This window comes from Anas platyrhynchos, chromosome 8 (assembly GCF_047663525.1).
Source record: "Anas platyrhynchos isolate ZD024472 breed Pekin duck chromosome 8, IASCAAS_PekinDuck_T2T, whole genome shotgun sequence".
In the NCBI taxonomy this organism is placed as follows: domain Eukaryota; kingdom Metazoa; phylum Chordata; class Aves; order Anseriformes; family Anatidae; genus Anas; species Anas platyrhynchos.
The window spans coordinates 23,241,696-23,266,047 of NC_092594.1; the positions used below are offsets into that span (position 1 = coordinate 23,241,696).

A 24,352-nucleotide genomic window follows, 5' to 3' on the forward strand; every position below is an offset into this window, starting at 1 on the left:
GTTCCCTCTGTCCTCTCCCAGTTTTTATACCTTGTAATACGGGATAAGCCATTTTCTCATGTTCACAGCTCGATGTCAGAATAACTGTTTTCTTATTCTACAGAGACTGTAAATCCCCACAGCTGCCTTTAAAACAAATTTAATAGTAGCCACAATGTTCCAGCAGCACCTCAACAAAAAAATCATCAGGCTTTTTGTGGGGGAGCTGAAAGAAGCCGGTGACTGCTCATTTCCTCACCGAAGACAGCCCTGAGATGCAGCTGGGGCCACACCGGAGCGGTTTGGATGGATGCTTTGCCTCGGTGCCACTGATACTCTGAGCTGAAAACAACAGCAGCAGGAGAGGGACATTTTCCTAGGCAGCATCACAAATACCTGGTTTCAAAGATGTCTCGAAAGCACATAATACACTGTTCTTGCATTTCTCACGAACAGTAACCTTATTCTTCCCCAAACACTGATCAACATTTGATCTTGTTATGAACAACTCTGAGGCCTCCCCCACAGAGCATCTAGCTGCATCGCATTAAAGCCGTTCCTTTCTCCTTGCCTCTAGCATATTCCAGGCATGTAAACAACTCTGCTGTGCACACAAGCAAAGTCACAGCTAGCCAGCAAAAGCTGCAGCAAGGGCACCGTAGGAACCAATCCAATCCTAATAACCAATTATTTTCATAGCGCACTGCATTTATTAACTAGAAGCCAACTGCTATTAATGCAAATGTACAAGTGAAAAATTATTCTATTAGAAAAGCTAAAGAAATATTTTAGAAAATTATTTTTCATGGATAGAGTCATGTTTCACAGCCTTCGTCACCCCCTAACCAAAGCACACAAGAGGAGTCAGTCTGAATGATCATCAAAGGCAGTTTCTCACCACTGTGACTGGAAGAAGTGTGACAAGAATAGAAGAAAGGCAAGCGTTAGAAAATCCAAGCAGGCTTACTGTCTGGGGATTTCCTGGTTGATGCAACATCACATGACAGGTAATGTTTTTGGAACCAGGCCTGAAAACCTATGGGAACTATTTGCAGTTCATAATTAAAAACAAGCCCCCCACATACCTTAGCACTCATTCAGAAGTGAAGTAATTAGAAGAAGATGCACCGTGAAAGTTACCAAGATTTAAAGCAAAAAGCATTGCCTCGACAATTACCGTGTGATGTTAATTCTTGCTTTACACTCTCTGGACCACGCGTACCAGGCAAGGTACCCTGGTGGGACCTGCTTCTCTGGGCAAGTTTCAGCTGCCAGATCCATCCCCTCTTGCCATGCAATGCCCTTGCAGCTCTCTCGCTCACACCACACATCTCTCCCCACACACAAGTCTGAGAGTAGGAAAAATTGAAGTCTGGAGGAAATGCGGGTCATCTCTGACCCCTATCTCATCCTCCCAGGGGTTCCAAGCTGATCCCTCAGGAAAAACAAATGTAACCGCAACTAGGCCTGCTTAGGGCCTTCTCTGCGTTAGGAGGCTTCCAACAGCAGGGATCCAGGGAAACGGCTCTGGAGCTGAGCCGAACGCTGCATCAGCCTCAAAAAGCAGCCAGAGCAGCCCGGGGCACCTTGCACCCAAGGCAGTCACACCATTTGTTGCCTCTGAGGTTACAGAACCCTGCAATTCCTCGCTGTCCTCTGATCCACACCAACTCGACAAACTAGACCGAATCCGTTACGGCCCAGCACCCACTAGCTTCCTTGGCTTACTTCACACGCTCGCAAACATCAGGCTATATAAATTCCAGGCCTCGCTTCTTCCTTCCACAATGCAAAAATTGCCCTGTCACACACATCCTTCTCCCCTCCCACTTCTTGTCAAATTTCACTGCCCGTACTGCTGCCAGAGCAAGTTTTATCTCCGTGAAGCCAGGAAGTCATCCAATTCTCCCCAGCACCCCTGAAAAGCAAACTGCTTTCTGTCCTCTGCTGCCCGGCAGCCGAACACCCACTCAGCCCGGCACGTGGCACTTACCAAGGAGGCTGTGTGAGAGGAAAACAAGCAGTCAAGGTCTAGTTTCACACACAAAATCGAGTATCCCTCTTTACAGCTAAGATTTCTTCATCTTCTTCACATCATCCACCTTCAATGTGTTTAACACAAATTTAAAAAAAAAGCCATACCTTAAAAAAAGCCATATCATAACTTTCATATTTTGAGTCAAAGCAACGAGTGGTTGTTTTATTACCAAGGCAAAACGATTCCTTCAACAAAACTGGAGTTTAACTCCAACAATATGCTTACAGAGCAGTCCTGCACTCTCCTTTTCTGTTCTAAAAACCCTGCTCATGGTAATTCTGTACCGAACATAATACACATTATGGAGAATTCACACGGCACTGCAACTAACTTAAACTTCTGACTAAGGTAAATTAAAGTTCATGGTTAAAGCAGGAGAAAGCGTATCTCAGTCTGCACACTGGAAGATTTAGACAACTCTTTACAGACTCAGGCCTTGAGAAGTACAAGGTTCAGTTGCTGCACCCTGTGCATCTGACAAGATGCACAGTCATAAATACCAGCACCAGAAAGCTGTAGCTCCATCTCAGTGCCAAATATCTGATGGCCATCTCCTTTTTAGAGGAGCATGGTGAGAAGGCTATAGCCTAGACAGAACTGGGGGCACTCCGTTGAACTGGAAATGTGAAGCATTTCAGGTGAAAATTACAAATTATAGCGACAGCCCAAATTAAAAATATTACAAATTTTCATTTACCATTTACAGTTATAATAAAGTAAAAGTGAAAAAATATCACAGTTGTTTTTTTTTTTACATTGTTAGCAAACAAACACTTTTGGCTATATTCACTATGCACAAAACACATCCAATATTCGATATCAAAAATGCCCAGCACAGGACATAGCATGGTTTTAATTAATAAAAAGACAAAACTCAGTTTATTACCTCTTCGAGGATCAGAGTCACACGATGTGCCTCATATCAAAGATTTGCCCCGGGCAGAAGCACTCAGAGCACATCAATTTACATCTTAAAGGATTTCAAAAGGATGCTGAAGCTGCTATACCTTTCATGAATCGGTTTTGATCAACCCCTTGTTTTAGGACCACTGCAGATGAAAAACTCAAGTAGAGATTATTTAAGCTAATTTAACTGAATTCAAAGGGCCAGTTTTGAGTCATCCTGTCAGGGTCACACTGCAGCCTGCTGAGTTCCCCAGTTTTACCACTAACCCAGCATAAATGCATAAAGGCACCATGGCACTCGGGTTTCCTGTTAGACCCCCAGCTCTAACACACACCTATTGAAATATAAGGCCTTGACTGACATGTGCTTGTTGTGGAAAAACAAATTAAATCATATGCAAGAGCACATGAACACTGAAAAGGGGATTATGGCTATTCAGGAAGCACCTAGTACACCAGTGCAACCCAAAAAGGTCAAGAAACAAGTATCATAAACCTTCATATTCACACCCAAAATAATGGGAATATTTGACTCCTTCAAGGTGCCACAACCTCATAAGGACACTTCAAATTAATTTGACATTTATATCTTTATTAATAATGTGAAAACAAAAGCATAGGGAAAGAAGCATTTGCAGTTTAAGCAAAGACATCAAAACAAGTATGTCCATAGCACTCAAATGCTAAACTACACGTGAGAATCTTTTGAGTGGTTGAAATCTGGGACACAGAGGAAGGGCCTTCTTGTTTTTAAATTAATTATTAATCAATCTTTTCATCCATCAAATCCCTACAATGACTCATCTACTTTCTTTACCAAAGTCGAAACTGTTACGAGAAGATAGCAATTCCACTTGTGCATTACCCTCCTGAGTGTAATTCTTAACCCTGCATATGAGAAAGGATTTTAATAGGTTCATTCCTCCCTCCCAGAAAAAGATTATGTTCTCATTGACCCTGAAAAGAATATCACAGAAAAAAAAAAAACAAACACAAACACAATAGAAGGAAAAACAATATTTAGAATTTTTACATTAAGAGAAAGAAGATAAAGTCCACCTCAGTTATAAGTAAGCAAAACCAGCATTCTTCTGGTGATAGAAGTACCTGAAGCAATGAGAAAATTCACATCACCAGAAATCCTCAATAAAAAATGCCATTAAATAATCCAATGCTTTTACATTCATGCAGACAATTCGTACTGTCTGTAAAGGAATTTAGCTTCATGGAAAATGTAGCTTGAAAAGAGGTGCTTTATAAGCTTACAAAATTAATAACTTGATCCTACACCCCACATCCATCTAAACCTCTTTTCAGGGTCAGCAGCTTTATTTCATGAATTCAGCTGCAAGACTGGAGCTCAGCTGGAGATACCTACGTACAGAGCTTGCTCTTTTCCTGCACTAAAGTTATATCAGAACGTTACAACACGTTTGCATATCTCCCACACACGGAGGGGTTTTTTTGCCAGCAATAACATGACAATGGCATCAAGGCTGAGAAAACATACCAGACAGATATGAAATGAGAGGGTGGAGTTTGCTGCAGGAACACCCAGACTGAAGTCCAGCAGCTCTGGGGAAAGGTGCTGCCTTTCTACAGGCCTTCCTATCAGTCCCACTTTCCCAGGTCAAATGTGAAACTCCTTCCAGGAAATGAAAATCTTCCTATAGTTTCTCCCCTCTCCACAGCCTCTTTTCTATCAAGCAAAGTGGTATCACTCCACCCTTTTTCCGTGAGAATGGTTTTCATTTTTCCCTTCCACTACATTCAGCCTCGTGGCCACAGTGGAGTAGGAAGGAAAAAAAAATTTTCTTAATCTCTGCTGGGTGTTCTTCCCTAGCCTCAAGTATAGTTTCCCTGGGAATATTTCCACTGGCAACGCACACCGCTGTCCTTAATCTCAATCATACAGAAGTAACGTGAAATTCACACACTTGTCAGTTTTACAGCCACACAAGTTTTGCAATAACATCACTTAAAACAATCAGAACTTCTTTTACGCTAGCAAAGCTATATAAAAAAAAAATACAGGTAGCAGACCTGTTAGAAGAGTTTGATTTACACATTTGTGCAGCTATTTTCAGAAAAGCTTTTGGTTTAAAAAATAAAATGCTGACAGTGCTGCAGATTTTTGGCACCTTACCTCCTCCTAAACTGCCACAAAAACAAACAAACAAAAAAAAAAAACAACAAAAGAAAAAACACATTGATCCAACTACAAAGAAGCAAAAAAATGTTACTATCAATCACAGGAAGGTACCTGATCTGCCACAAATAAAGTGTTACCAAGATGTGAGAATAAGTACTAAGTTTCAGTGATCTTGAAAGTCAACAGCGGAATCCAGTGGCATAATACAAGGTGCACTCCACACTAGAAATTATAACTTGAAGGCTCAAACTGTACAGAGCCTTGGCCTTCCCCTTATTCTTTCCAGCTGCCCATTTTTCCCAGTCCCACCCCACCATGGTATCCCAGTAGAGCAGCTTGGAAAAATATACAAGCTGAACAAGTCGATTTATCTGAAACTCAAGATTAAGTCTCAATCGTTGTGTAGGAAAGAACCGAAAGCAGGCCCATAAAAGTAAGACAGCATAACGCTAACAGACTAAACACGATACACCCCTCCCAAACGATTAAAAATATTTTATTTACCATCCTGTTACACAGTTACAGGGAAAGTGCCCTTGCAGCACAATTTGACAAAGGCACAACTAGAAAGCAATGAAATAACCAAACTTTACATTTGCTATTGTCAAATCAGGCCGAGCACAAGCAACGCATGCAGGACAACGCTCTACGCTAGAAGAAGGTTTTCTGACACTAGCATGCTCGGGGAAGATCTAAATTGCGGTGGACTGGGGAATGGAAAAATGCAGAACCACATGAAAGAAAGGCAAACCCTGCTTACAAAACAGCAGTGAGTCAGCTCCTGAGGACTGGTCTATGACTGCTCTAAAAACAAGATGCACATTCCTGGTGTGATTTCCAGTTATACAGAATGAAAACAAGTCCATCTCCTACACACGCTTTTAATTTGGTAGGTGATATTTCAAAAAGGTATCAAGAAACATCAGTAGCATTTAACCCGTTCAAGCTTCAGGAAACATTTTCAACAAGTGCTGATCCACACAGCCTTTTAACCCCGTGTGCATGAATCCACGTTCAATGCATCCAGTAAGCAGGAAACACTCAGCCCTGGCTTCAGATCAATCAAAAACAACTTATCTTGGGGATACCTCCAACTGAAAAAGGTCATTGAGTTATTTTTAAGAGGCTCTTTCTAAAATGCCATGACCTCTTAGCCCGCCTAGTTCCGTCATCTTTGATCAGACCCTCCAGAAAGCCAAGAACATGCCCCAAGGCCTTTTGTGACAAGCTGTGAAACTCAGCCTGATATAATGCTGTAAGTAACACTATGTTACACAGCTACTCTGAGCATTTAGTTGGAGAGTCCAACCCTGTCCCCGCTGAAAAAGCCAAGACAGCTTTCAAGTTTTCCCAACCCACCTCCCCTGCGATGAGTGCCCTTGGCTGCAAGCAGCTCTCCCATTGACCATGTTACATCTCATTTTGTTGATGGGGACTTTCTGGTCTTTTGCTTTCTTGTTGCTGTCCTTGTTTTCGGATGTTATTAGAGACCAGGGCTTTTCTAAGTATATTGACTACTTCTGAAAAGTTAATATACACTCTAAGAATTACTGCAACACACGCAGAAAAACACAGGTCAGACAAGGCAGCTCTATCATCTTACTTTGCTGACATGTACTAAACCAAGGTGCTAGTCACTGAATACCATGTCAGCACACACCACAAGGAAGCAACTCGTCCAACCCCTCCCAAAAGAACAGAAACCTTTAAACTGGCTCATTTCAGGGAAAGGATAAGAGGTTGTTTAAGGTGCTGTTTGTGCACACTGAATCCCTCTGCCAGGTGCTGCAGTTTATCATTACTAAACACTTACATTGCAGAAGTACTTAGAGGCCTGAAGTAGGTCAGGGCCTCAGCATGCAAGGCACAGAATATATACATAATACATGAGAGCCCTTGCCTCATCATCTTTTTCTGTATCAAGTGTTTGTCTCTTCCCACTAACAGCTATGTGAGCAACCCACACAAACAAGAGAAACTTGTGACTATGCAAAAAAAAAAAAAAAACACCAACCACAAATTCCACCAACTACGTACATGTTATCCAACATACAAGAACTACAAGTGCTATTCAATGTGCACAGAAGCAATTCTCCTCCTCATTAGGGTATTACATGTAAGGGTCTAGAGAACAAGTCTTATGAGGAACAGCTGAGGGAACTGGGGATGTTCAGCCCAGAGAAAAAGAGGCTCTACAATTACCTTAAAGGAGACTATAGCGAGATGAGGATTGGTCTCTTCTCCCAAGCACTAAGTGATAAGTCAAGAGGAAATGGCCTTAAGTTGTGTCAGGGGAGGTTCAGGTCAGTTATTAGGAAAAATTTAGGAAAAATTTCTTCACTGAAAGGGTTGTGAAGTAGTGGAATGCGCTGCCCAGGAAGTGGTTGAATCACCATTCCTGGAGGTCTTCAAAGCATGTGTAGATGTAATGCTTAGTGACACTGTTTAGTAGTAGACTTGGCAGTGCTAGGTTAAAGGTTGGACCAGATGATCTTACAGATCTTTTCCAACCTAGATGAGTGTATGATTTAGCTAAATGTCAAACCAAAGCATGCTTGGAGCTTTTAGTTCGGCATAACTCGAGTAATTATAACAAAGACAGAAGTAGTTGAAATAAGCTTTGCTAAATACTTATGGATGAGAGCTCTAGTTCTCAGCTCCTCATCTCTCCCAATCTATGCATGCTGTTTTTGTGAAAGTCACAGTTCCTCTATTATTACTTTCAGACTGAACACTGGTTGAGACAGAAGTTGTATGAAACCAAGAAATACATAAGTATTAAAGTTACATGAGTTGTAGGGAGAAAAACTACAAACATAGTGCTAGAAACACATTTATGTATCTTAAATCAGTTGAATTAAAGAGGAATGAACATACCATAAATCTCAAATGATGCTTAACAAGACAATAGAGCTCTAGGCAGCCTGATTATTTCACCAAGCTGTCAGTCATTCCAGATTGTCTTGATCTAAATCCTCATACCAGGACAGCACAGCCCCAAGAGGTGGATCAATACATTACCCAGCTCTTTGCTCCATGCCACTGCCCCTACCGATGCATCTCTGTGGCACCACCCACCCACCTCTGCCACTCCAAATACTCACCCACATCCTAGAGCACTTCCCCGCAGCTGAAAAGCATGCAGGACCACAAGCTCCAGCTGCAAACTACAGGCAGACGCTGAGCTGCAGTCCTTCTGCAAGCAGCAATTTTTTTCTTTTTTTTTTTCTTTTTTTAAACATTTCAAACACAACATCATTAATAATCACTAAGTTCATTACATAACTTGAACTGACCAGAAAAATGGACTTTGTAGGCAGCTCGGATAAACATTTTACTTCAAAAGGTGGCAGATTCAGTTTAGCAGCAGAAAATTACATTTTTTTTTCCCCACAGCTCTTGCAGAAGATAAGAGTTAAGGGAATGGGAAAGAGATTGATGCCCTACTGATCAAATCAATTCTAATTATGCAGAGAAAACTTTTCTACAGCTTCCAATTACACTGAGCAAGAACTACTTCATGAAATGCAAAGTCAGATAAGCGAGAAGTTTGGGAACTCAACAACAAAAGCCAGGTTTGTAATATTCAATCACCAGAACAAGTAGAATGTTACAACTGCAAACAAACTCTAGCATTTGAGATAATAAACAAAACTAAGAAATGTATTATTCATTTAAATGTAAAAAAATAAGTCTAAAAGGATCTATAAAAAGTGACACAATACTGCAACTAAACCACAGCAACACTGAAATAATTGGGCAAAGAGCTGTTTGCTTTTTTACTGCAAATCCCTCTCTCTCCCCTCATCTTTACCATCTGAGATGCCGGACAATAATCTCACCAACTTCTCATAGTACGTCCTTTTCACCACCAAGAAGTGAAAGTACAACATTACTATACAAAATGTTAAGCAGATCTACATAAAATCAAGTCTTGGAAAGGAAAACTTCACCCTTCCATCCCAATCCCTTCTACTGTCCTTAGCTGCTGGAAGCATTTCACTTCCCAGCAAGATTAAATCAGGTCTGGATGAGGACAGGCATACCTTACTCCTGATGGTCAGCCTCACTACACCAATTTCATGCTCTTAGAGCATGAAACCTCCAAGACAACAAACACACTGTGATGGTGCTGCCTTACTCAAGAAAGCATTGCCTACCTAAGACAAGGGACAAAGCTTGAGAGAATGACAACAAGTTGAGGAGCTCCTTCCACCTATCCAAAAGTACCTCCTGAGATTCCAGTGGAGAATTCAGAGAAGGATAAGCATTTCAAAAGAACATCACATTGTGTCAAAACACATAGATAAAATTACTAAAGTCTACCGAATTTGCTTTCTGTTTAGTCAAATATTGGTCTATGCAGATGAAAGCATTAAACATGACATTACTCCATTAAAGGCTTAAAGAACTACTATGTTTTGACCTTTGTCACACACTCTATGCTACAGCAAGTTTGCTGACAAATATCCATACTCCACACCCTTTTTTCCCGGAGGTCCTGCAGTTGGTACTGCTGCCCGTGGCAGGGCCAGGTCCGGACTCACAGAAGAACCAGCCGGCCAGAAGCGGCTCAGCTTGCAGCAGTCTGGCCGTGGGGACTGGCCTTGGTTGTCACTGATGAACAAGCCTTTTGTCTATTCAAAGCAGCATCAAAGCTAAAAACAGCGGAAAAAACACCAAAGTAAGGTCATTTTCCAGTTTGTGTCTAATGCTAGCACTGAAAATTCTGCATGACAAATATAACTTCCCACAAATATAATTTCCCACTCTACCAGTGGGAAAGAAAAAAAAAGATAACATAACATGGAAATAGCAGTCCTGGGGTGACGTACATGGAGGTCCTTCTTACTGCAAAGAAGCAGTTGAAATAAAATTTGTGCTGAAACCTATGAAAAAAATTCCTTCTGCTTTGAGACAACCTTGACAACAACACCATTGCAGACAGAAGAGTTTACTGTTTTGGGGTGAATTTCAATTTCATTTACTCATAAATTAACTGAATTCTAATTACTTTTTCTGGTATTGAAATAAATGCATACACATGCTCATTTGGGAAAAACATCCCTCGCTCTCCAGGCCCCTCACCACATGCTGTGCCCAGTTCCTCCAGTGAGGCAGTGCAGGACACGGGGCCAGCGTGCCGTGCTTCCTCCACCGGCCGCAGCCCCCTCAGGCTCACCTTGCATTACGTTTATGATCCAGCTGTCTCCAAAAGGGATCCACTGCTGGCTAAAGCTGAGCCAATGGCAACACTGGCTGCACCTCTGAGACAGCATATTGAAGAAGGAAAAACCTAAGAACTAACGTTTTGTCTTACATCACCCAGATGTACAACATGCTGCGACACCTGTCAGCAGGACACAAGAAACCAAAAAAGAAAATACCCAAGCAAATTTTTGTCTTCCTCAGGTCCCTTTCATTCTACTTCTAGAAGGTCAGCACTGACACTTGCTGCATGCACGTGGTAAACAAATAGCTCATACAGACAAGCTGCTTTTAAAACTTACCAAAAGCACATCAGTGAAGTGTGATTTAAAATAAATGAGCTGTGTTTAAGGATATCAGTATTTCCCCTGGCACTTCATGAGTTTGCAGCTGCAGAAATTCCTCTTAAAAAATCAAAAGGGGTTTCTAGACATAAATTTGATATATATATTTATGCATACACATTTCACCCCAGTTACCAGACCAGAACACTTACACAGTAAAGCCCCTAGCCACACTTTAACGCGTTGCTGATTTAGCTGTATCAACCAAGAATCCCTCTTCTCTCTTGCCAGCAAAAACTTACTGTAGAAACCTTTTCAGTGGCTGTGAATTTTCTTCTGCCTGCACAAACTGTTCCTTTCATAGCACCTGGTTTAAACAGCACCAGCAGAAAAATCTCTCGTTGCTGTAGGGGCACCTCAGGAGGAAGTGGTGAGACAGGGTAAAGAAAGCTTGCATGTGGGAGGGGTGAAGGAAAAGGAGAGCATTGCATCAGCACAGCTTACATCCACAGAAAAAGGGAGGAAGTGGTAACTGCCATCACACCAGGTTTGTGCCAGTAGAAAACTAAACTGCAAAGTCAAAATCCTACCGCAAGAAGTAACAGCAACAGAAGTCTGCACATGGGTCAGAATCACCTACTTTATTTTGACATGGTGTCCATTTGGATTTGGATTTCATTTTGGTTTCTATTTGGATTTTTGTCATACTTCGTGTATAATGTGTAATCTTCCCAAATTAAGATAGCCCGAAAACATACTTGCAAGCTATATCCATTATGTCTAGTGGATACTAATCCTATTCCACACTTCCCCCAGCAGATGATTAAGTGTCAGTTCTGTTAACTGTTTCACTGCTGATAAGATAAATATTAACATTTCTTTGCTAAAACCTATCTCACAACTCCAAGTCACCTGTAAAAGCCTCTTATGAGCAAATCCATCCACATATTTCTCCATACAGCAGTAAAGAATGCTTCATCTTCACTCTTCATAATGAGCAATGCAGCCTCATTCTGACTACATGAAAAGTACACAAAATTGAGTAGACAGCTACTGGTTAAGAAACAACAAAAAAGCTTTAGATGGGTTAAGCAGAGTCATAAAGACAGCCCTGTCTGTGTTTCTACTCAAATATGAATCTCTGTGTTCCCCTCCCTCCTTTTTTTTTTTAAAAAAAAAAGCCATGATCTGCTGCAGGTTATGCAGCCTGCCACAACACATCAATGCAGAAGCCAGTACGGCCTGGCTGCAGAATTTAGGTCAGCCTGTCTGTGGAGTACATGAGGTCTTGCACATAGCCATACATTTTCTAGTAATGCTTCAGTAATCCCTCTTCATCCTGCTATGTGGCTATTTCAACAGTCACTACTAGCTTTCCTCTAACTCCCTGACAAAGGACTCTCTGCAGGAGGGATGTTTGCAGGCAAATGAGCCACTACCTCTTCTTCCTGTGAAGCAGGAAGCCAGTTGTTGAATCAAATAAACGCTGCTTTTTTTTTCCCCAGGGCAAAATAGTAAAGGCTATATTAGAAATGCATGCTAGAAAAAGACATCCCTTTTCCTAACTACAAAAGGAAAGATAAAATCAGATTGAGCTGGAAATTACCCCCAAATCATTAATATTTTTCAAAATAGATTATCTAAACAAAAACCCACTTTTTTCCACCTGGGTCAATAAATAAAAGCATCAAAATGTGACTCGAATAAATTCAGACAACCTAAGGGACAGATGCTGATATTTCTGAAGACAAAGCATCATTCCAGGTGAAAAATATGTCTCCAAAGAGACTTCCCTCCAGAAGTAAATTGTGGGCTGCTGTCATCCCAAGCACTGTATGAACAAACATAGTGGTAAATTCTTAAGGATTTTTTAAGATGCACAGAAAATATGCACAAGTCTTTTCAGAACATGGTCCTCAGAGCAGGAGTTCCACATCAACTGAAAAGTACAGTTATGTAAGGAAAAAAAAAATAATAATAATACAATAAAGCAAAACCTTGAACTTCTCTGGCTGTCTTCATCTAAAATGAGCCTAACAACCAAAGATGTGCATACAAGAATAAACATCAGTTTCCAGGAACAGTTACAGGAATCTCAGCAAATAACACGGTTAGCAAGCTGACGGTTGGTTTTGTCCTACAATTCACCAGTCTGCTACCTTTCTGTACTATGGAACATGCTTCTTGAAAAGCTGGCATTTAGAACTCCAAATAAGAACAAAGAAAAATATCTGTCCTTTAAGACATCAAATTGCTATTCAACACTCAAACACTAATTAAGAGTATTCTTAGCCAATTCTTTCCAATCCACGTGCAGCTTAGGTACTTGCAAGCACGGAGCTGTATCAGAACTCAATGTCTAAATCAAATACCCCCCAAAACACAAGAGCTGCATGCATTTACGTTCACCTCAGGTCTACTACAGAATAGTAGCTTACAGCACGCACCCACGCTGGGCACACAAGGGATGGAGATATCATTCCCAGACCACAGGCACATCATGCATGCACACAACACTTAAGAAACAGTTCTATTTTTATTTTTCTAAATCAACAGTCATTCACAATTCCACGTTACTCAGCACCAGAGCACTTGTCCCACTCCTGGCTCAGTACCTGATCAGGCTGTGCTTCTCCTCCTTCCTGCTCTGGCTGCAGCTGGGCTGAGCTCTGGCTCCAGGAGGCTCCGGTGATGAGAACACCAAGCCAGGTGCTGGTGGTCACTGTCTCATTTTGGTAAGTGCCTCGGACGCTTCCTGTGTAAAAACAAACTGCTGTGAATCAAACCAGCCGAGTGAAGCATTGGCACTTGTGGGGGTGTCAGAGAAACGCCGCTCTGCGACACGGAAGCAGAGTTAGTCATCCTCTTACCACCAGTGCCTGGTCTCTGGGGGAAGGCTGAGCACACCCTTATTTTAATAATTTCAGAAACACTCTAAATGAGTTGTCTTAAAGAGCCAAGATCCCTCGAACTAGCAACTTGCCATTTCCCCCATATTTTATTAAACACACAAGCTCCCCCACCACACTCAACCGAGCGCACCACTATTTCCACACTGCCCCCCCCCAACACTGTAGGAGCCAGTCCAGACCAGCTACATGCTGATCCCACCCAGACTGCTGCCTTACAGCCGCGTGCTGGACAAGCAACCCGCAGGCTGCCTGGAAACCTCACGCCCGTATCCCTGGGACAATAACATGGAGAAGAAATGGGACTCTCCCCCAGCTGCAGCCCCGCACGCCTCCCCTCGCCTCCAGCCGCCCAGGCAGCGCTCAGCCTGCAGACGGAAAGCAGCGGCTCAGCAAAGCCAAGAGCCACGTGCCGACAGGTTGCTCATGAGTATTTATTTTAGTTTGCTGCTTATGAAGTATGCCTCGTTACAAATCAAGTATTTCACAGTAATTGCCTCCAATCAACAAACACAGGGCGAGCTGCTGGGCGTGCGGACGCCACTGCAGAGCCCAAACCCTGTCACGGCCGCAGCTCCCCCGCTGCCCCCAGCGGGACCTGCCACCACGCGCCTGCCACCTTCACAGCGGGGAGACCTGGGCCAGCAGGTGGGGAAGGCGCTGCTGAACACGCAAACAAGAAGTGCATCAAGTAAAGGGGTTTTCCTTTTTCCTCCTTAAGAAGGGTCAGGGGATTGCAAAGCAGTGGTCAAGAGGTCTCTTAGGAGCACTCAATCACTTCACAGGCCGCAGCACTGAAATCTGAGGCTTCAGAGCCTGCTTGCTGTCTTTAAATGCATGGGGAGGAAAAAAAGCCCTGACTGGGTACTTTACAAAGGTCTGCTGTGAGCAGGTTTCAGGAGAGACCTTTGGAGCATACTTGAGCCCTGACAGAAAGTGCTCCGATAGCCGCAGGGCCATTCACCTTGGCTGTTTCCATAACCTCCCCTTGCGAGGTCAGAGAACCACACAAGGGCTGGGGAAGGGTTTGCCGTGCCTCAGCCTCTCCCTTGCAGCCATCCCAAAGTCAACAGCCAGCATTTGAGAACAGAAGGCAAAGGCAGCTAACACTGCCAAAGCAAGAGGAATGATTTTATTTATTTATTTATTTTTTCAAAATGCATCAGCCTTTAAGGAGAGGTGTCCAGAGAGGCCAAACACCACCACCACCACACTGGTGAGGCATAGAAGAAAAGGACATATTGTCTTCAAGGGCACTAACTCAGTCTGAAAGCCTGCTGAGGTCCACCACCACTCTCCCCTTGCCAGGGCAGACCAAGCACAGCAACTAGAACATACCAGGAGGAGAGGCTGAGGGAAACAAATGACAAATAAAGCACTCAAGAATCCAATTTTGGTTAAAAAATAATAATATTAAAGTAGAGATTCTTGTATAAATCATATCAGTGTGTAAGGAAATGCCTGTGCTGAGACAAGGCCAGCAAAGGAATTTTCCCTGCAGTCCTTGCACAGAAATTCCTCTGGATTCTGTTCCAAGCCCCGTTTGAAGAATTCTTCCAAGTGGCTCCCCCCTCTCATTTTTGAGGTGACAGCTTCAATTTACTAAAACAAAGCAACATCCTATTTACAGGAACATCTGCTCCAATACAAGATTACACACCCACTCTTCTACAGCACCAGCACGTGGGATAGCTGGTGTGAAGGAGGTTAAATAGGGAGCACTCGTACCATTTCTATAACCTCGTCTCTCCTCCAGCTCTTGTTCCCCCTAGTCTTTTGCTGTGCTTTCAGGCTGCTCAGCACAGGGAAAGCCTTACACCCTACATACACTGGGGTGATGGCATCAGGCCAGGCACTTGGCACATCTGGCAAAACACATGCAACCTCCAAACGCCACATCCTGTATGCCGTAGCCTACGTGTGGCTGCCTTTGTCGGTGCAGTCACTCAATCAAACATTTTTTCCACTACTAAAAATACTATTTCTGCTGCAATTAGCATGGAAACAATCATTGCTAACAGAATGAAATAAAGAAATCAGATGACATTTGCAAAGCAAATTATTGTGAGTTCTGTAAAAAGAGGAGAATGCAGAGAAATCCCAGTATTTTGCAGAAGAAGCAGAGATCTTCAGGGTGGGGGGGAGAACTCAGTTAATAAATTAACTATAAATGAAGCAGTTTCACTCATAAAGAGGTTTAGTTTCAGCACAACCAAGTAATTCTCAGTTCCACACACATACATTTCCAAGAGCGCAACCAGCCGCCGACATTTGACAATCGCTTTGGTTAAAATGCCATCTTCCTCCCTTGCTGCTGCATGAGAAAGACAAACAACAACCCACCACAGAAGAAAAATGTCATGCTACCAAGAGAGAAGAAAACCCCCAAGCCAGCACGGAAACCTACTACAGAAGTATTGTCAAAAGCAGCATGCGACCTAACCAGATAAATACCAGATTTTGCTGCTATCTCCGAGCAAGGTTTCACAATCGGCTCCAGCTGACTGGAGGCCACCCGGGAGCTTCAAAGGCCCCCAGCCCTGTCCCCAGCTGCGTGGGAGAAGTGAGCAGGAGGGCAGAGTGGGTCTGCTCCAGCCAGGCCTGGAACTGCCTTGCCTCCGGAAAACGCCTTAGGCACTGCTCCTGCTCCACAGAGCCCCGGGGTCCCAAAAGGGACCCACAGGCAGGGTGTCCTGGTGCTGCCGGCAACCTGCTCTTTGACCCACAGGCAGCAAGAGCAGGAGCTGCTATTATATTCTTTACCAGACAGCAAGCCAAATTCAGGATCTCACGAGCTCAGGCAGTGAGCAGGTAAACCATCAGAGGCTGAAGAAGCCCTCGATGGAGGGGTGACAGTGGCAGCTACCACCCGCAGAGGAGGGAGCGGAGAAGCAGCACTGCGGCCTCGCCCACATGGACAGCTCTGCAAGTGCAAGGCCAGGCTCTTCCCAGTCCAGCCTGGAAGCCTTGAGGAGCCAGTTAAATTTGCTGTAACAGATGTCTAGAACTACACATTGGTCTGTATCACTTCAGAAGGTGCTTCTAAACTGGTTTTCACCCAGGAGAAGCTGGCCATGGGGACAGGGATTGTGCATGCTCTGCATCTGGAGAGAGACCACCCTCGTCACGCCAGCCGAGGTGTGCCCACACACTTCCTGGGCACAGAACAGCACGTGTCATCTAGTACATTCAAATCTTATTTTATATTTACTCATACTTTTCTCAACAACTCTGTTACCTCCTTGCCTTTGCTATGCTGCTACTATTTTTGTGTTGGTTTTTTTTTGTATTTTTGCATGCCTCTTTAGCGGTTCTATTTCATGGCTTCACTGTATGCATTACTATTTTTGTTCTTCTGCAAGATTTGCTCAGCAATTTCTTTAAACTGACTGATGCTAATAAGGACCCTCATAACTTTACCTTTCAATCTAGGTACATCTTAAATCAAATTACACTAAAAAACAAACAAATACCAAATCTAACAATTAATTTTAACCGCTGGAAATAGTCTTGTCCAAATCGCTTCATTTCTCATGGTTGTTTTTTTTTCATCAGTACATTTCTGCCTCATTCTCAGTTTACTCTCGTTTCCAAGAGCTGCTCTTCTTCCATTATTCGTATTAGACACCCTCCTGCCTGCTTCCCCACTGGGGGACTCGCCCTGAGCACGCTTGGCTCTGCAGCACGAGGAGCCCTGTGTCTCCACATTCCTCTGCTTCCTTGTTCCAAGGGCCAATGGTTTGTTGTCAGAGGGATAGGAAAGGTGGGGAGCAAAACTATCAACTGCCTTCCCTTTCCCTCTACTAACAATGCCAATGAGGTAAAACAGTGAAGAAATTTAGTATGGATTATAAAACAGCAAACATTACTTAAAAAAAGAGTCATATGCATTAAAAACTTCATGTCCCTTTTGTCAGTTCTTCTCGGCTGAGGCAGTTTAGGCTTTATTTCTTAATTTAATTAGACAGAAAGCAAGCACATGAAAGTTTTTGGATGACAGCCACTGAGAGAAACTCTTTATGTAGATTTGTGAGTCTGTATTTTTAAACACCAGTCAGATTAAGTGTGAAGTCTGGTTCCTCTGTGCACCTTTGATGAGGGCAATTGCTAACACACGTGGAAAGGGTCGGTAACCGTATCGGAGCTGGGGAACAGAGCAGGACAACACGCTACCTTTCACACTTCTTATTCAAGTTTTCATGCAATGACCGCCAGATTCTCGTTCCCATCCTCCCTTTCCATGATCTGTACACAGAGCACCATGTACAGATATGCAGGATGGACTTTTTGAAATCATTCACTGACATTTGCATTGGTTTAGTGCACGAATTTCTACTGAACAATCAGAACGACACAATCCTGAGAACGTGTTCCTCTGTGAAGACTGCAAAGGCGACAAAATGTCTATTACATAATACTTCTGTATAAAATATTAATATTCACAGAGGGAGCTTTTGAACTGAAAGGTTATTTTCTATGATTAGCAAGTCACTGTTGTATAAGCCTATTTTTTTCTTTAAAATCACTGTGTTCGAGACAGACAACCCATACTTTCTGTTGACAAAAGACAAAATCAACTTTGTAGGTACACATATCAAGGTACACAAAAGATCTCCTTGGTGTTACCAGCCTGTCTTAACCTTAAGTACTGCAAGGTTACAGAACCACCTCTGTCCCTAGCACACAGCTCCCGCAGCCCGCACCAGGGTTATTCCGGTGTTCTTCATACGAGATCTCACACCAACTGGAAGGGTAAAAGTTTCCTTTCTTTCCTATCCTGTGATGGCTGAGGAACAGACAGATTATTCAGACACCATATTTATATACATAGCACATGCATTTGTTTTCTCCTTACAGCTATAATCAGAAGCTGGGAAAAATCACTGCAGCAAGAATGAAGTTTGTCAAATGTAGCCCACCCAAAAAAAAACCCCACACTGCTTTTAGCAGGCATGTTGGTATCTGTGGCATCAGCCAGGCTTGAAAACACCAAAGGTGTGGCAGTCCTGTCTTCTGCAGAACCCAAGGGCAATCAAGAACATCGTTTATAGAGAAACTTATCTCAGTGCTAACTTGTTAAGAATGAAGTCCAAGGGGAAAAAAAAAAAAAAAAAAGGCATCTTGGCTGGGGCTTTGCAGCCATTTGGTTGCATGGGGGTGGGTAGGAGCCTGCCCTGCTGCTTCGTTGGAAAGGCTACGAAGAGCTTCCACATTTGTGCTTTTTCCTTTCTGTGTCTATCTCCACTGAATAGAATAGGGGAGGGGTCCAGCAGATGCTCGGGGACACAGTCTGCTGCAGGTCTCCTCATACTTGCCAGCTCAATGGTAGTTGTAGGTAACACAGCATTCAGGCAGCCCCCAGCCTTAACCTCAACACGGGCAAATTAGGAGACACAACCCAGGCAGAAAAATCCTGAGCAAGTGAGGAGAGAGGGATTTATATTAAGGTTGTTTAGAACCCTGATTTGGGAAGCGCGCAGCTTTTCCAAATTTAAATACTAGTCAATCAGTTTGAAGAGATATGACAATAACAGAAAGAAGTAACACTTCATTAGCTGTTATGCCTGTCCCCCGGGTCTGGGAAATCTTCCACTGCAGCTTCCTGGCCTTCAAGGGAGACCTCTGTAAGGCAGAACAGCCAAGATGCACAACTTTTAACAGAGAGACCACATAGGGAAAGTGTTCGTTCTTAACACTATGAAGGAGCAAGATAGGTCACAAGAACTGGACCATTTCCTCTGCTGATCACACAACACAAAATGCAAGACCATGGGGAATAAAGGTGACTGCTATCCTCACTCACTGCTAGATGCCATACGCTCTCAGCCTGGTTATTTTTTCTGCTTCTTCATCAGAGCTACCTTCACCAAAAAGGAGGTCTCAGAACAGAAAAATATCTGAGCAACAGATAACTTTTCTCCTTCCCTAAGGTCGCTGTAACGTGTTTCTGAAATCCTGAGCATCACGACTATTCCAGCCTTAGAGCAAACCACTTCTGAGGAAAGTGGCTCGAGTAGAAAGAAGGAAAACTGTAGGTAGCAACAGTTCTGAGACTACATGAACAACAGGTTTTCACAGCCTAGATTGTACCCGGAAAGGAGGAAGAAAAGGGGAGGTACTTCTTTTAGAGAAGTGCCAAAAAACAGGTCCTTGGTGCAGCCGTGTCCTCTTCCCATACCACTGCTTTCCTCCAGGTGTGAGCAAAAGAAGCGTTCTGCTGGCAGAGTCCAAGCAAACAAGCTTCCTCCTTGAAAGGATGTTTCCCTCACCACTCGGGGAGCTGCTACACAAGGGCATTTGAGTTGTCTTCCCTATCTGCTTCCTGGAGGGGGCCAGCACCCCACTGTTCCAAGACTGGAAGAGCACAGTTGAAAAGAATACAAAAATAACTGAAAAGAACCTTGATTCTTTTAATTAAAGAAAGTTGTGTCGAGAGAAAGACTGAAGCAGTGTCAGTTAAAATTAATGATGTGGAAATTAGTATTACTGATGGTATTAGAAAGCGCCAACTTAACTCGTGACGCACTTTGCTTTTTAACATGCCAAACCCCAAGATGATTTTCAACAAGTCAAACACTAGAAATGCTGGCTTTGTTCTTTCCTAAATTTGTTTGGAATCTCTGAGGGGAAAAATTATTTGGCAAGCAATCAGTACCTATTCTTTGTTATATGGTTAAAAGAAAATTGCACTCAATTTGCTTAGACCAAAAGATCGTGAGCCAAACCCGTCCCCAATGCAGGCAAGTCAAACTTGGAAAAAACGTGGCTCAAAGTGTTCTCGAGGTACGAGGTGTGGAACTGCTTTAAAACAATACCTACCGTTGGCTTTTTTTTGGAAGCTGCTAGAAAACTGTATTTCACAAACATCCTCCTCTGTATTTCAGCCCTTTTCTGGCAAATACTTACAGGTACAGGCCCACAGCAGCTCAACATCACAGCCAAGAATAAATACTTGCAAAATCAAGCACCACTGCTGTGGCCCCAGAGAGCCTTTTGCATGCATGCATGCTCATGAGACCATACACGTGCAGACAATTCGTCATAAGCACAAGTCTTTACATGGTGAAGTCCACAGACTTTTCACTGCTTGTTAGAAAAAAAACGTTTAAGATGTCAGTTATGCAAAAGCACAGACAGCTCTTTATCTAAATGCAAAGCTTCTGTGGAAAACTATTTCCATTTTTCTTAATATATCAATAGCATTATTATTATTTTTTTGCTAGATTATAATCTCTCCACAGCCAAGAGACAAAAAAAAAAAAAAAAGGAGAACTAGTGCAGTCTAGTTCTGATGCTGACAAAAAAAAAAGGAGAAATTTAAACAGCAGAAACTTAACATGCTTTATTCTTTCTACATTATATAGTAACATTTGAACATCAGGTAAATACTGCTAGTTATGTTTTATGAATATTTAGGAATCCACAGTATTTTTATGAATTCACTGGAAGATACAGATTGTTCTTTTGAACAGAAGAGAAAAACCTTTCAAGTTCACTGCTTGGCAAAAGCAGCGCTAACTATGTGGAACTCCTTTCTGTCTGCCTCTAGTTGAGAAAATAGCTTACTGGCTTCCCCGTGACACCATTTGTGACTCAAGCTACTTTTCAGCAAAACAGCCATCACCAGCCCCACTGATAAAAAAGTTTAAGCCTCAGGGCACTAATTAACCCTTCGTGATCAGCCGGTTTCCACACATTAGTCAGTTTCCCCACCAAGCCCTCTGCTATCAGAGGTGCAGGAGGAAGCCGAGGCACCGAGTCAGCACTCTGCCTCCGGAGGTCCCAGGGAAGCCGTCAGCGAGTGACAGGAGGAACTGGCAGCATGCAGGGCAAAAAGCCTCAGCCAGCAACGCAGGACCCGATTCAAAATCCATTGACAGCCACTGGCTTCGAACAGGACCTCGACACACTGCACGAAGGAACGAGAAAACCTGGGGAAGCAAGAACTGGCTTTGAGGCAGGAAGCCTCAGCGCAGTCACTTCTCATAGAGCTGCAGCAAGCCACAGCACACGTGGTTGCAAGTGCTTCTGACCACAGGAACGCGCGTACCATTTTCTCCTGTGGCATTTATTTTCCACCCATCCTGTCACTAGCAGGACCTATTGCAACGTATCTCCAACAGCATTTGCTTTTTCCTCACCCTCCGGGCGTGCTGTCAGAAGAGATGCCCACGCACAGGACGTACAGCCGTGGTATCTCCACGGCACTCCCTGCCTGCTGGTACAGGAGAGAGAGAGGCTTTTCTGAGGTGACAGAAGGCAGGGCTGAGAAAGAGCTGGAACTTGGGAACTGCCTTTCACACATTCAGGTGCATTAGTGCAACGTACGCTAGTTAATCTTCACAGCAAGCATTTAAGTGCTGTCACCCTCCTTGCAGGGCTATCGCACCGGTTTGCTCCCATTACTAATTACCTCCCGTGACAGCAGCTCGCAGACTTCCTCAGCTGCTGGTGCTGCTGCTCCAGAACGCCTTCCCCAGGTCTGAACACGCCGCACGGGTTGCCTGCCATCCCCCCGGAGGTGCCAGGACCGGTGCGGGTATCTACGGAGCACATCTGCATCTCACAGCGCTAATTGCTGCTTGCTGCAGCTCCCTTCTCCGCCTTACCTCATCCAGACTTTGTAAACTTTGGATCTTTACCACAGTAACCTCGCTTGCAAATAAACGAGGAATGTTTAAATTGATACCGCTATTGTGTGCGAGAACCCGGCGGCAGCAGACATGACAGACAAGTGGTTTTCACACTAAGCAAGATACAGGCAAGGCACCAACTGAGTTTACTAGAAAGGCAGCGCTTCCTCAGAAGCATGGGAGAAAATGGTGTACGGCACAGAAAATATAACCAGAGGAGCATATTCCTGGGTCAAGACCTCATAAATCAGTTTCAACTAACAACACGAGGTTTACAGGGGATTTATAAATCACAAAGACCGAACACGATCCTGGCCTCGGAGCAAGGCTGGCTGAATTAATTTAAGATGGCAATCAAGGGCAAATAACGTAACACCAACCATCTACACCACCAGTCCTTGCTCCAAAGCCGAGGAGACGTGAAGAGAGGTGTTTTTCTGTGCTTTCTCCGGGGGAAGAGGAGGAGGGAGGCAGAAAGGGACTTACCTACCCGCCTGGGATGAGGGTGCTTTGCGGCAGCTCCGGTCTGCGGGACCGAAACGCCAGCGCCGCTCCTGCCCAGCTCCCGCACCCTAACGCCCCCTCCCCACGCGGGGGGCACAGCCACCCCCCACCTTCGATCTGCGAGGCAGGAAAGCCGGTCCTTCCCCACCACCGCGGGCAGACACGTTGAAGAAAATAAATAAATAAACACTGCTTTTTTTTTTTTTTTTTTTTTTTAAAGCCGACACCGCCGCCGAGCAGCCGGCACGATGGGGCTGGGGGGGGGGGGGGGCTCCCCGCGGCGGCTGGGGCCCGGCAGCGCCCGGCGTTCAGCACCACCATTACAGGAAGTCCCGCCGAGCCCCGCCGCCCCGCACGCCGGGCTGCTCACCGCCGCCGCCCTCCATTTTCCAGCCCCAGCAACCTGCCGCGCCGGGGGCCGGCCCCCGCCAGGCGAAACCGGGAGACGGGGGGCGAGCGCCGGGAGCCGGCTGCGCCCCCGGGACACGGCAGCGCCCGGGGTGGGCTGCCCGCAGGACCGAGGGAAGGAGGGGATGGGAGCCGGGCAGCGCAGCGACAGGGGCGGCGAGGGGCTGGGGCGCGCCGAGGGGCCACACGCACCTTCCTTCTCCGCGGTCGCTCACTCCCGCGGCGCTGCCATGCGGCGAGGGGGACGGCCGGGCCGAGCCGGGCCGGGCCGGGCCGGGCGGAGCTCGGCTCCTAGCGGCGCCCTGCAGCGCGCTCTCCGCATGCGGCGCGCACCCGCATGGCTCGGCGGCACGGACGGCACCGGCAGCCGGCGGGGGCCGGTCCCGCGTCCCGGAGCGCCGCCCGCCGCCCGGCAGCGGCCAATGGACCCCGCGGCGCCGCGCATGTGAGGGCCAGCCCCGCCCGCGCCGCCCGGCCCCTGCCCTCAGGTGCCGGCGGGGAGCCGGGCCCGGCCGAGCGGCGCTGAGGTGTTCACTGTCCCCCCGCGGCGGCTGCAAGCCCGCGCTTTCATTGCTGAGGCGCTCTGTGAAAGTAAAATTAAATAAAATTAAACGGGTGCTTCTCTGGGATCCGACCGGCCGGGTGGCGGGGGTGCGCCACGCACGGCGCCGCCACACACGGAAACCAGCGCCTGAGGGGGAGCTGGCACCAAACCAGGCTCACCCCAAAACCTCCTTACCCTCCTTCCTACCCTCCTTGCACTGCAGGGGCACCCCTCTTCCGAACTCTTCACTGGGTGCTGACAACTGACCAGAACTGCCTGTAGATAAATACTTCAACTAGAACTGGATGTGACTTTTTCCTTTTGAAATTGTTGCACTTGATCAAAAGTAGAATTTAAAAGAAAAAAAAAAAAGGCTTATGCCAAATTTTCTTTCTTCCCCCATGACTTGTAGGAACTGGAGGGGAAGAGAAACAATCACTAGGTGCTTGTTTGGAATAGCTTTCTGCCCCTTTGAAGACTGAGAATCTCCACGTTTTTAGCTGCGTTTTTAATCAGACCTTCTCCTCTAACTGACGGCAAGATGTATCAAAGATTGCAAGTGAAAGCACTTCTTAGCAGCACTTAGTTTCCCAGACCAGAAAATCAGGGCAGCTTGTCCTGCTCCCAGCTGCTCAGCACTATTTTCATACCAGCGTTTTCATCTGGCAGAGAATTTCAGCAGAGTTCAGATTTAGTCTAATGAGTTGTCATTTATTTTAAGCTTTGATTTTCAATACCTTCATCTGGGCTTTTAGTTATTTTCTTCTCTGAGATCATCAACACTTGC

At 44.9% G+C, this 24,352-nt stretch overlaps 1 protein-coding gene across 4 annotated transcripts in view; it reads right to left on the bottom strand.

Annotated features, from left to right (window-relative positions):
- The window catches only part of LRRC8D (leucine rich repeat containing 8 VRAC subunit D), a 50,967-nt gene extending 27,550 nt beyond the window's left edge, over positions 1 to 23,417 (bottom strand). The window contains exons 1-2 of one of the 4 annotated variants that reach the window (XM_027463700.3): positions 23,214 to 23,416; positions 13,183 to 13,322 (exon numbers count right to left, since the gene is read on the bottom strand). The gene's annotated coding sequence lies outside the window, so the exon portion shown is untranslated. Of the gene's footprint in view, positions 1 to 10,869; positions 10,894 to 13,182; positions 13,323 to 22,595; positions 22,665 to 23,213 lie in introns of those variants that run through there. The other 3 variants (XM_072042144.1, XM_072042145.1, XM_038182648.2) reach the window with 3 other exon arrangements.
- Between the last annotated feature and the right edge of the window lie 935 nt (positions 23,418 to 24,352).